Raw genomic sequence first — 13,764 nt, forward strand, 5'->3', positions numbered from 1 at the left:
TAATGAAATTAGGATAAATTAATTATTGAAAAAAATTATTACATTCATGAGACCTAATGGGGTAAAAATTTAGAAATTCAAAATAGGCACAAAATCGAAAAAACCGAACCGAACCAAACCGATCCGAAAAGATCTGTTTATGTTCGGTTTTTATTGAGTTCGGTTCTTATTTAGTTGTTTTTTATAAAATAACCGATTTAAATCGGTTTTGCTTAATTTCGATCCGAACCGTGCCCACCTCTAACTGTTGCCAACCGATCAAATTCAGTTCTTATACAACCGAACCGATAACCGACCCGAATTCAAAAAACCGAACTAAATAAATTCAGTTCGGATCAGGTTGTCGGTTCGGTTCAGGTCCTCTTTTTTGGCCCACTCCAACATGGAACTACTCCTATATAAGTCCAGGTCCAACATTTCAATTCTGGCATAAGACTTTATGTCTTTATTTCTCTCTCTCGCTATGATTATTTAGGACTTCTATGAGGATATCCACTTCATGCAAGAAACTTCATTAGGAAATAGGGGTGGACGCCATATAAGGCCAAAGGGTGCCATGGCCCCCCCAGGATTTTAAAATATTTTGAGATTTTTAAATAAAATATGAATAATTTACGTGAAATGTCCACACTGACCCCTGTATAATTAATATATAAGGTTGATAGATTAGATAATATTGTAATTTTATAAGTCCAAAAACAAAATAATTAAAACAATTAAATCAATCCCAAAAGCCCACTTTTATTTTTAAAAAGAAAACAAACTTTCGTTAAAGTCTTTAACTTTCTGCAGCCCAAACGCCCACTTAAGTCACTTACGATGGCATCAAAATAATTAAAAGAAAAAAGAAATCAACCACAAAACCCATAACATCAGCCAACAAATCGCGATCGCGAATAACATATCCCAAAAATCACCTGTAACTCAACCGAAATCCCTAAATTTCCCAGTAGCAAACATGAGAAAGCCATAAAAAATTAATCAATACTTCAAAAGGAAAAATGCAGAAGCCAATATCAAATCTCCAAATATTGAAAATTCACTAGTCTCACTTACCAATTCACCAAATTTTAGAAATCCACCTTTAAAATCTCCAAGAATTGAGACAAATCCAGTTAATACTCAACTTTTGGAGCATGATCCAAGGTTGCGTCCACAAATATGGGTTTATGATGTTAATCAACAGGATGAAATCCGCATAGCATACATAATGGCTGGTCCATATCAACCAAGATTTTCATAGTATCCTAAATCTGGACCAGAAAAGCACCTTCATCGTTTTCAATCTTCATGGTTCGATTCTTTTCCTTCTTGGTTGGAATATTCACCTATAAAAATGCTGCTTTTTGTCTACCATGTTATCTCTTCAATACACCATCTGCACATCCAAAATGTAATGCTTATACTGTTAAGGGGTTTAATGTCTGGAGAAAGGTTAAAGATGGGAAAAATTGTGCCTTCCTTAATCATGTGGGAAAGGATCCGAATTCAACTCATAAAAAGGTTGAAAAATCATGTGAGGATTTGATGAGGCAATCTCAACATCTGCCACAGGTATTTAATCGTTATTCCTCTCAAGAAATTGAAAATAATAGACTGCAGTTAAAAACTACAGTTGAAGCAATTAGATACTTAACTTTTCAAGGTTGTTCTTTTAGAGGCCATGATGAGAGCAAAAAATCATTAAATCGTGGAAATTTTCTGCAATTATTTAAAGCATTTGCCTCTAATAATGAAAAGATTGCAGAAGTTATACTTGATAAAGCTCCAAAATATGCCTCCTATATATCACCAAATATTCAAAAAGAAATTTTACATGTCTTTTCCATGAAAGTGAAAAAGGCAATTCGTGAAGAAATAGGAGATGCAAAGTTTTGTTTAATTGTAGATGAATCACGCGATGAATCGAAGAAAGAACAGATGGCCGTAGTTTTGAGATTTGTTGACAAAGATGGTTTTGTGCGAGAACCTTTTTTTGGACTTGTTCATGTCTCTAACACTTCTGCAGTGACCTTGGAAGATGGGATATATACTCTCTATTGTCTCATAATAATTTAAATATTCAAAATATTCGAGGGCAAGGATATGATGGTGCAAGTAACATGCGGGGTGAGTGGAATGGTTTACAAGCTTTAATTTTGAAAGATTGTCCATATGCTTACTACATTCATTGTTTGGCCCATCGACTACAATTGGCTTTAGTCGCAGTATCTCATGAGATTGTTCCTATTCATCATTTCTTTACTAAACTGGCTTCTGTTGTAAATATTGTTGGTGCTTCTTGTAAGTGCAATGAAGAACTGAAACGTGCTCAAGCTGCTGACATTGAGTACATGATTTCCATTGATGAGCTTGAGAATGGGAGAGGGCTTAATCAAATTGGCACTTTACAAAGGCCTGGGGATACTCGATGGAGTTCTCACTTCAAGTCAGTCTCCAATTTAATAAAAATGTTCAGTGCAACATGTTCTGTTCTACTTAATATCATTGAAGATGGCACTAATGCTTTCCAACAAGGAGATGTTGATGCTGCAAATGAGGCAATGACTAGTTTTGAGTTTGTTTTTATCTTGCACCTTATAAAAGAAATTATGGCAATCATTGATATACTTTGTCAAGCTTTGCAATCTAAATCTCAAGATATTTTACATGCTATTAGGGGTGTTCGCGGATCGGATTTTACGGATTGGACATCAATCCATATCCGATCCATGATTTTACGGATTATAATTTTTCAATCCAATCCAATCCACGGATTGATTAAATTCAATCCAAATCCAATCCATACATCTGCGGATCGGATACGGATTTGACTCAATCCATATCCAATCCATACGTCTGCGGATCGGATGCGGATTTAACTCAATCCATATCCAAATCCATCATTTTACGAATTGATTTGCGAAATAAAATAATTTTACTACCAATTAAATTTAAAATTAAATAAAATTTAAACAAATTAATTGTTTGTTTTAATAATACATTCAAAATTTTAAAATATAACACATCGAGATTAATTGTTTAAATAAAACTATAATAATACGTTTAAAGTTTTAAAATATAACATACCAAAATTAATTGTTCAAATAAAATTACAATAATATATTAATATAATATCAAAATTAATTGTTCAAATAAAGCCATCAAACTTCATCAAATATGTTCTTGTCAGCTCCCAAAATCTCTGTACGTATAAGATAAGAAAAATGTCAATTTTTAAAATAGAATAACAATATAAAGTCAAATAATAATCAAAAAATAAAATTAAAGTTAAATTGTTACATTTTACCTGTCTCAATATGTTCAATCTCATCTATTGCTTCATCAAGATTTATCGGAGTTGAACGTAGCCAATTTTGTGTGCAAATTAATGCCTCCATCGTCCTTGTAGATAGTGAGCACCGATGTGGATCAAGAACACGCCCACCAGTGCTAAATGCTGACTCAGATGCCACAGTGGAAACAGGCATGGCCAAAATATCTCGAGCAACATAGGACAAAATTGGATATTTGGAAGAATTAATCTTCCACCAATCCAAAACATCAAAACTCTCATTTTCTGGGTTCTCACATGATTCTAACAAGTAAAGATCCACTTCTGTTTTGCACTCTACAAAAATGTTGTCTTTTAAAATCCTCATATAACCCGAATCAAACATTTCCCTAGCATCAACCTCAGTATCAACCTCTAAATCTTTTTCATCATTGACAGCATCCATTCATTGACAGTTAGGAAAAGTAAAAGAAGCCAATTCAAAAAGAAAAATCACGAAATTCGTGTGTTACATCCAGAAAAGGCAATATGATTGTTAGATCCACATAAGCAACATGATTCAACCACCCCCCACAACAACTCTTTAATCTTCATTTTTTTAAAAAATAGCCCATCAAACAAGAAATTAACAGATTCAGTTTTACCACAGAACAAAAAGCAAAAGCAACCGAATGTTTACGAGTACTGTACCTGGAGAAGGAGATAGAAACACCGTGGTAAGGTTTAATAGTACTCGTCGGAATCGTGAGTGACTGTGATGGCAGGGAAGCAAGAACCAGCTTAGGGTTTTTTTTTCGTTTGCAGGTCGTGACCACTGATTTGCGATTTTGCGTTATGCTAAATTGCTAATGCTAGTTGCTTTTGGCGTTATCTAATTTACTTTTGACTTTATGTCATTGTTACTTTCTTTTTTTTTTTTTTACAAAAGCTTTAACTTTCGTTTTGGTTTTGGATGAGGATGACTTTATTTCAATAATTTTTGACCGATTTGATCATTTTTTATTTTTTATTTTTATTAGATAATGATTGTTATGTTACTTTACTTGATGACTTTACTTTTTTTTAATTTTTTAATTATTAATTTAATATTTTTTATTTTATAATTTTATTAAATAATGACTAAATTATATTATGGTGCTTATATAATTATCATATTTATAATATTTTTAAAATAAATAAATAAATATTTTTTTTTGCGGATTCACGGATTTTTGCGGATTCACAGAAGTAAATCCATATCCAATCCACCGATTGCGGATTTTTAAAATTTCAATCCAATCCAATCCACCAATCCACGGATCGGATTTATACGGATCAGATTTTTACGGATCAGACGGATTGAACGGATCGGATCGGATTCTGAACACCCCTACATGCTATGCAACTTGTTTCATCAACTAAAGCACTTATGCAGAAATTTAGAGATGATGGGTGGATTACTTTGCTTAATTAAGTGAAATCATTTTGTGAGGCTAGAAATATAGATATTCCAGAAATGAATGCTCATTATGTTGTAAGACAAGGTCGAGCTCGATGTCAAGAAGATTACTTTACTGTTGCTGAACATTATAGGGTAAATTTGTTTTATGCTGTTATAGATTGCTAATTACAAGAGTTAAGTAGTCGATTTAATGAACATGCAGTGCAATTGCTTATACTTAGTTCAGCACTTGATCCTTGTGAATGTAAGGAGTCATTTAGAATTGGTGATGTTGGTCAATTGGCTGACAAGTTTTATCCAGCAGATTTCACATACGTTGATAAAATGAATTTAAAAATCTAACTTGAGCATTATAAGTATAATGTAGTTCAACATCCAGAGTTCAAAAGTTTGTCGACCATTCCCGACTTAAGCCAATGGTTGGTTAGTACTAGAAAAGCAACAATATTCCCCCTTGTCTATAGAATAATTGTTCTTGTGCTAACTCTTCCAGTGTCTACTGCAACTACGGAACGATCATTTTTGGCTATGCGTATAGTAAAGACAAGACTTCGCAATAAAATGGAGGATGAATTTCTTACAGATTCATTGATTATATACATTGAAAGGGAAATTGCAGAAAAATTAAGTATTGAATCAATAGTCAATGAGTTTCGAGATATGAAAGAACGTCGTATTCCATTTTAATGTTGGAGATCCTGATTTTGGTGGGTTTAGTATCTTATGTTAAGAATATTTTGTTGCTTGAGGAAGCTTTTTCTCTTTACAGTTATGATGGTTTTTGTTTAAGTTTTTTATTTTCTTTTGATAGGTTCAGTACTTTAACACTTGGAATTTTGTATGGGTGGAGGCTCTTTTGCTTTGTAATCATCTTCCTTCATGAATTATAAATGTAAATTTTTTTTTTCATTTAGTATCTTGAAATTTTTTTGGATGATTTGGGCTGGTTGTAATTTATTACTTCTAATAGCATCAAAATTATAAGTTTAAATTTGGCCCCCCTTAAATTTCCTCCTGAGGTCCGCCCCTGTTGGGAAATACTTTTTTAATCTTGGGTTAGACTTTAGATTTTGTTTCGAGGACAGTTCTTATAATGTGGGAGTTATTTCAGTTCTGATGGTTTCAATTATTGCAGTTCTGATGGTTTAAAGATACACTCTATCGTTATTATCATGTATGTCTCCCGAAAATATTTTTAGTTCAATTCCTCCTTTTTTTCCTTCAACATTTTTTGACAGGGTCTTTGCAGACAACACATTTACCAATATTTGTTGATGTAACTATCAAGGTACATTTGGTTCGATTTTGAATTTGTCTTTTTAGTGACACACTGTGAATTAAGCTTTGGATACCATCTTATTATTGGTAACCAGATGTTGATGGCTGGAACAGTCGAGGGAGACAAACTATTTCTGAGTTACTGATATGGTATGTACGCATTTTTATTTTGGAATTTGATCTAATTTTTTGACTAAATGACCTCTTTAATGATTTTAACATTATATCTATTTAATTATTCGATGCCTGGTTATGTAATTACCTCAACCAAATGTCTGCTAACATTATAACTTATCTGTCTCACAATGCTTTTTATAGGGTAATAAATGTTTCATTCCATAAGTTCGGAGATTATTTTCTAGGTATAGGGGATATACATGATACTGGTTACAGGAAAGGATGATGGTATATATTGATGATGAGAGATACCATGGAAATTTTTAGACCTGGTACCGTGGTCCTCCAATAGGGTGCTGACTCATTGTCTGGGGATAGGTTAAGATGCTCCAATCTTTCAATTAAAGGTCATGCAGAATGTGTCAAATTTATGAGATCATTTGATGTGACTCTATTGCTGCTAGCTGGTGGTTGTTACACTATTCAGAATGTTGCTTGTTGCTGGTGCTATGAGGTATAACTTCACTCTTAATATCACATTGTTCATTCATAAAAGGCTGTAAATGGTTAAATAGCAACGCATTTGGTCCCCTAGGACAATGGTTTGCCCGTTAAAAGTAGTTCAATCACGTCGGGCTAGCAAACTTTGCTATTATTTTAGTCATTTGTATCAATTTATTTGTTTCCGAATTCCACTTAAAGGAAACGATACCTAGGAGCATTATTTCTAGCCTCTATTTTTTTTTTTCAATTTCTAACAAGGCATATATGTTAGTTATAAAGTCCCACGATCTGATGTCTTTTCTTTTGGGGTCCAACTATATCTTTATTATCTCATATAGTTAATGCATTTTATGCAAGGCAGACAGGAGTTGCACTTGATGTAGAGGTTGGTGACAAGATGCCACAGCATGAGTATGATAAGTCTTCTGGTCCGAACTACACTCTTCATGTTGCTCCCATTAACATGGAGAATAAGAAATCGCGCCAGTTACTTAAGGAAATAAGGTTGTCGATTATCTCTTACAGCTTTAACATGCACCCCGTGTTCAGTTTCATGAAAGAGTAAAGACGACCTGATACTGTACTTCCAAAGATTGGTTATTCCACTATGTATTTTGTTATATCTATTTGTTCTTGCATAAGTCACTGCCTTTATGGAGTCATAAGATTATTTATTGTCAAAGAAAAAAAAGAAACTTATTCGACATGTGATATTGTGTTGTTATTCTCTATTATGGGTTCCTCACCTTATCCCGGTATTGAAATCTAATACAATTGTGATAATATGGGATTTTTTTGGGGTGACTGCTTATGCAATCAATTCACTCTTTATTCCAAAGGAAAATACTAGGGAGCGAGAGGAATGAGAGAATGACGAGAGAAACGGCAGCAGTTGTTGCCGTTTCGCTTCTCGTTCCTCTCGCTCGTTAAAACATTAAAAAAATAAAAAGAATGAATAAAGAAATGGGTGCGTGCAGAGAAAATCCAAACCTTATCTCGACTTTCCTCTCTCCTCACGCTCCTCTCTCACGCAAATCACCATTACCTCCTCACACTAGTGTCTCACGCAAATCACCATCTTCTCAACTCCGGCAGCTCAACTGGTCACGACTTCTCTCTGGCAACTCAACTGGTCATGGCTTCTCTCTCCAGCAACTCAACTGGTCATGGCTTCTCTCTGGCAACTCAACTGGTCACGGCTTCTCTCTCCAGCCGGCAACTAGTCACGGCTTCTCTCTCCAGCCGGCAACTGCTCACGGCTTCCCTCTCCAGCCACCACCTGCTCACGGCTTCTCTCTCCAGCCAGCTTTTCACCGCAAGCAGCACTATTTCCTCCTCTCTCTCGGGAAAATTAAGTAAGCAAAATGGTGTCTTTTTTGAACTTGTTCTTTTTCTTGTACTTTTCTTGCATTTTCTCGGCAAAATTGATTTGTATCTAGATCTGATTTGGGTTTTAGTGTTTCCGTTTCTAAGAAATTGGTATGCAAAATTGTTTTGGAATGTAATGGGAAGTTTGAATCTATTGTTAATTTGTTGGGTTTTTGCTTTTGCATTCAGCTAACCCCACTTGATGAAAAATTAAAATAGCTATGAGTGGCTTGATGATGTATTCCTCTTGAGAAATTAACAGCAATGGACAATGTAATTAAACTCTCAAGTTTGACTTAAATCTTAGTAAAACTACCCTTGAGAGAAGCTTCTCTCGCCCATTTCTTGTCAGATAGTTCAAAGATTGAGATAAGTTCTAGGCAGCGATGATTTCTTTATATGCCGAAAGTGCCTTGTGAAATTGATCCTTCGAAGACTTCTATACAATAAGCCAGTGCCCTGCAAGAAAAGTGATGGATATATTGACGATTAAAGAGGCAATCAACAAGGCAAATTAATGCAGTTCATTTTTCACTTTCTTCTTTTATATATATTTTTATAACAGCGTTGAATTACTAGCGTCATTAATTATTATAGACCAATAATGACTTTGGCTCAATAGTCAACTCAAAAGAGGATTTTTACTTGCATTTGAACATCTCGTTCAGGATTGCATGGTTGCTGTAATTTTTGCTCTGTTTTATCTTATTCAGGATTGCATGTTTGCTGTAATTTTTGCTCTGTTTTGAACTTCTAGGATTGAATGCTTGCTGTAATTTTTGCTCTGTTTTATCTCATTCAGGATTGCATGCTTGCTGTAATTTTTGCTCTGTTTTGAACTTCCAGGATTGCATGCTTGCTGTAATTTTTGAATGACGATATCATCTAGTACAAATGAAACTCGGAATTCATTGCAAATATGTAACGAATGCGGTGAGTAAATGGAATTGTTTACATCACGTACTACAAAGAATCCAAATCGCAAATTTTGAAAATGTAAAGGATGTAAGAACTTTGAATGGGTAGAAGACCGTAAATCCAGTGAAGAGAAAATTGATTTGTTAGTGGAGGAAGTTAAAAAGATGGCATTGGAGATTGAATTCTTGTCTGTTAAGTTTCAATTATGTGAAGCGCAAAGGAGATTGTTTAATGATGAACTTCGAAGAAGACAAACACCATGTTATGATTTCATTAGAATACTTGTAATTATTTACTATGTTTTATATTCAAGATTTTTTTTAAGTTCTTTTAATTTGTTCTATGAACTGAAAAAACTTGTAGGCAAATATAATTTGTATTATTTTTCTTAAGTTCTTATAATTTGTACAATTTTGTTCCCTTTTATTTTCGTTTATTACATAGCCCAAAATGGACTGCATTTGTGACATTTTGGTTAAACACTTTCAGATAAACTAGATATTTTTACATAACCAGGTGTTATCTATTGTTTATGTGACCACTTGCTGGATGGCTATCATCCAGTCTGATATTTTTACACTTATCCTAGCAAATTGAGATGCCTTCTTCAATGGCGCTCCTCTTATTATTTTCTGTGTTGCAGCATCACCGAGATGCAGTTGCTGGTACCACCAAACGAATTGCAGCATCACAAGTTCATTGATAAAATCTAAACCAAACCAACCATGAAAGTTTGTCCAGGCAAGCCATGGAATGATAGTGAAAATACTTGTAAACATTAATACAAATCTAAGTGAATGATAGTGAAAATAATCGAAACAAGTTCAAGTCAAAATCAATTTGTCGTCTCAAGCCAAATCTAACTGAAATGATAATGAAAATAATCGAAACAAATACAAGCCAAACATCAATTGCGGCGATTGTTGTCTTCATTACATTGTTGATGTAACAATTGTTGAAAATTTCCACTTGCAGATCCTTCATACGTCATCGAAGGAGAAGAATAATGCCACTGCAAAGCATACAGTGGGACTGGTTGCTATAATATACAAGAAATTAAAATATCATTATACATTTTAAAAATTTGACAACGTAAAATATAAGTATGCATTAAGAAATTTATAAATGTAAGTATACTTACCGTGTGCCAGCTTTAAGGAATTGGCTGGTAAATATTATTTCCACCAACTTGAAATGGGTATACAAGTATCTAAAAAAAATTGTAAAATTCATATTAAAATTTTAAAATTAAAATTTACTTATGAATTTGTTTCTTACATTATAATAGCCTAAACTCCCGTGCTGATTGAGATTTGCATTTACAGTGCTTCCTTCGTGAAACGTCTACATATACTCAACAACATACTTAGTTACATATGTTCAAAATAGTTGAACTAACATTAATAATAAAAACTCACAAAAATAAACCATGTCCATGTTGCTCTGTTGTATGTTGCTCTGCAGTGTGGAGATTTCATTAGCCATTTCAAAAGCTGCTGAAGCATTTTCTTGCAAATCCTGTAAAATTATAATATACAATAAAATTAAGATAACATTAAGATAAAATAAAATTATAAAACATATATATGCATTCACACGAACCTTATTTTTTTCGGTTGTCTTGTTCTTTTGGGCAGGTTTTTGTTCGGAGTGAAGATTGTTTCCTCAAACAAGGAGGACGCCCTTTACGACGTGCCGCTACTGGATCATTAATTACATGTTCAATGTTGTTGCTGCTACAACTTACTTCACCAATAGCAGTTGTTTCCACACTTGCACACCGAATTTGCTTGGGCAGATCCTTCATTATTTTATTAATCCAATCCAACACAAATTTGTAACTACTCTCATCATCAGCAGCTATGTTTACAACCTTAATGAAATCAGTACACATTTTGTCATATCTCTCCTGCTGAATGGATAAATTCTGCACACCATAACTAACTTTCACCTCACTATAACATCTACTCACATCTTTCCTCCACCTTGATAAAATGTACATCTTTGAAAGTATTTCAATACCGTGTCGTAACAGCACTGAAAGTGCATGTCTACAAAGAATTCCCCTGAACTGAAACTTTGAGCAGATACAGCTAACATCACATTCAGTTTCATCAAAAACAACTTCAAAGTTTTTTTTTTTTTTTTATTGCCCAAGTGATTAACTGATTTCATAAATTGACCCAACAGAATCCACTATATCACAATACATCAGTGCAGTTAATTCTTACTAGAATTCTTTGAACTTAGCAATTATGTACAACTTCTCAACTTGTTTCTCCATCTCATATCTTGTTACACATGGAGTGTTTTTACTTAAACACTTGGCATCTGCTTGCCATTCCAATTCAGCTTTCCTTCACAATGCATTTTCATATTCCTTCACAAACTGCTTTAAATTTATTTTTGAGTTAACAAACCCATCAAAAAATGCATTCATACTTTCACTTCGCTGAGTTGTTGACATTCCCGCCCAAAAACTGTCTTTCAAATAGCATGGAACCTAACGATACCTCTCATTATATAAACCATTTAACCAAGCATTATTCCATAAATCATATGTTGTAATCAGGTCATGCCAATCTTCCTCAAATGCAGCAGGGCTCAACGAATCATAAACAGCAGAAAGTAACGAAGAAATAATACCTTAACGTTCTTTAAAAGCCCCTAACTTCTCAGGCACCTTCTTCATTATATGTAACAAACACCATCAATGCCTAGTCGTAGGAAAAACATTCTCAATTGCCTTTTGCATTACTTTATCTTGGTCAGTAATAATACCAATGGGAGGAGAATCGGACATGCATGATAGCCATGCCTCAAATAGCCACGTAAATGTCTTCGTATTCTCGTGAGAAATCAATCCGCATCCTAACAAAATAGACTGCCCATGATGATTAACTCCAACAAAAGGGGCAAACGACATATCATACTTATTCATAAGATACGTGGTGTCAAATGTGACAACGTCCCCAAATTATTTATAAGCTCCCCTGCTCATCGGATCTGCCCATAATACATTCTTCAATCAATCATGCTCATCCAAGTCAATGCTAAAAAAAAAACTCATCGCATTCTGCTTGTTTTTTCTCGAAGTACTTTAAAATTGCCATAACATCGCCTTCTCCAAGTTTTAATCATCTTGCTTTATCAAGAAGATTTCTACAATCTTTTTCTAAATGACACATTTTCATGCCACCAGCTTCGACAACAATAGAATTAAAATTTTAGGCAATGTTAATTCCCGTAGAATCATTCATTTCAATTCGCTTTTTTATACTTGCACTAATTCTACGGTTACAAGGGAAATATCTTGCTTTGTCCGGACTCAATCCATGATTATGCTGAAGGTTTAAAGTTCGAAGAATCCATTTTCCCTCTTCATTTACACAACCTCCGATTTTAGCTTCACAACCAGTTTTCACAATAGGTTTCAGCTTCAGCATATTAGTAGATCTACTATCTGCTTTGCTGCTACGGCCACATGCAAAGGTCGCATATTTTACAATCGCGTCGCTCCCTTTCTTACTCGTTAGCTTCTTCACGGGAAACCCTTCTTGTCTACCGTACGCTTTGTAAAACTCAAACATTTCCTCATAACCATCGAATAACATACTAAGAGTTGGCTCAAATTTTTCCAGCGGCACATCTTCAATTGCACGCTCATTTTTAAAATTTTCCATTCCTACAAAATAATTAACATTTATATTCAGTTTCAAAAAAATTAAATTTACAAAATTTCTAAACCAAATAGAATTGAAATAAAACAAAATTCATAACATAAATCGCAATAACTCCATAAGCAGAATCATTTTCAAAATTGACATATGACATTGCATGCAGAAATAGATAACCAAAAATAAAGTATCCTTGTGAAACAGAAAATTTACAGAGCATTAACTGCTAATGTTGTCACTTGATAAACACACAAACTTATGGAAACACCAAAGTTGAACAAGCTCAGCAACTTAGCTTATTACATTGCTTAAATTCCAAAAGCTTAAATTCCAGAAGATTAAATTCCAACGAGACCCACCAAAATAACAAGCTTAAATTCCAACGACACCCACCAAAAGAACAAGCTTAAATTCCACAAGACGTGCAAGATCATTCACATAACAGAAAAGTAAAAGAAAAAGAACAAGTTGAAAAAAACCACCGCTCACTTAATGTTTGCCGAGGGAGCCGAGAGAGAGGGGGAAACAATGCCACTTGCCGTGAAAGGCTGGCTGGAGAGAGAAGTCGTGAGCAATTGCTGGCTGGAGAGGGAAGCCGTGACCGGTTGCTGGCTGGAGAGGGAAGCCGTCACCGTTTGCTGGCTGGAGAGAGAAGCTGTGAACAATTGCTAAGTTGAGAAGATGGTGATTTGCGTGAGAGAGGAAAGTGAAAGCCTGCATGAGAAAGAAAGGAAAGTGAAAGCCTGCTAGATTTCACGCGCCATTTCTTTATTCAATTTTTTTAATATTTTAACAAGCGAAAGGAACGAGAGTTGCTGCCGTTTCTCTCATCATTCTCTCGTCCCTCTCGCTACCTAGCAGCACTCTATTCCAAATACTGATGATTGAGAAAGAAGCGTGATGTGCTTATTTTATATATTATTTATCTTAATTTTTTATATTTATCATTGTAGGGTTATATTGGAAAAAGAAACTTAAAAAGAAAATAATCAAAGAATAATAGTAAGAGTTAAAGATTAAGTAGGAAGCATTAAAGAAAATAATAATTAAAGATTGATTTTCATTATAAATTTGGTGGCAAGCTTGGCGCATATTGTGATTTATTAAAAAAGCAAAACTTTTGGCATGGCTTTAAATGGCAAGCATGTGCACAACTTTTGGAAGGGAATCTTAGTTATTAATTAAAT

Source organism: Citrus sinensis, chromosome 5 (genome assembly GCF_022201045.2).
Source record: "Citrus sinensis cultivar Valencia sweet orange chromosome 5, DVS_A1.0, whole genome shotgun sequence".
In the NCBI taxonomy this organism is placed as follows: Eukaryota; Viridiplantae; Streptophyta; class Magnoliopsida; order Sapindales; family Rutaceae; genus Citrus; species Citrus sinensis.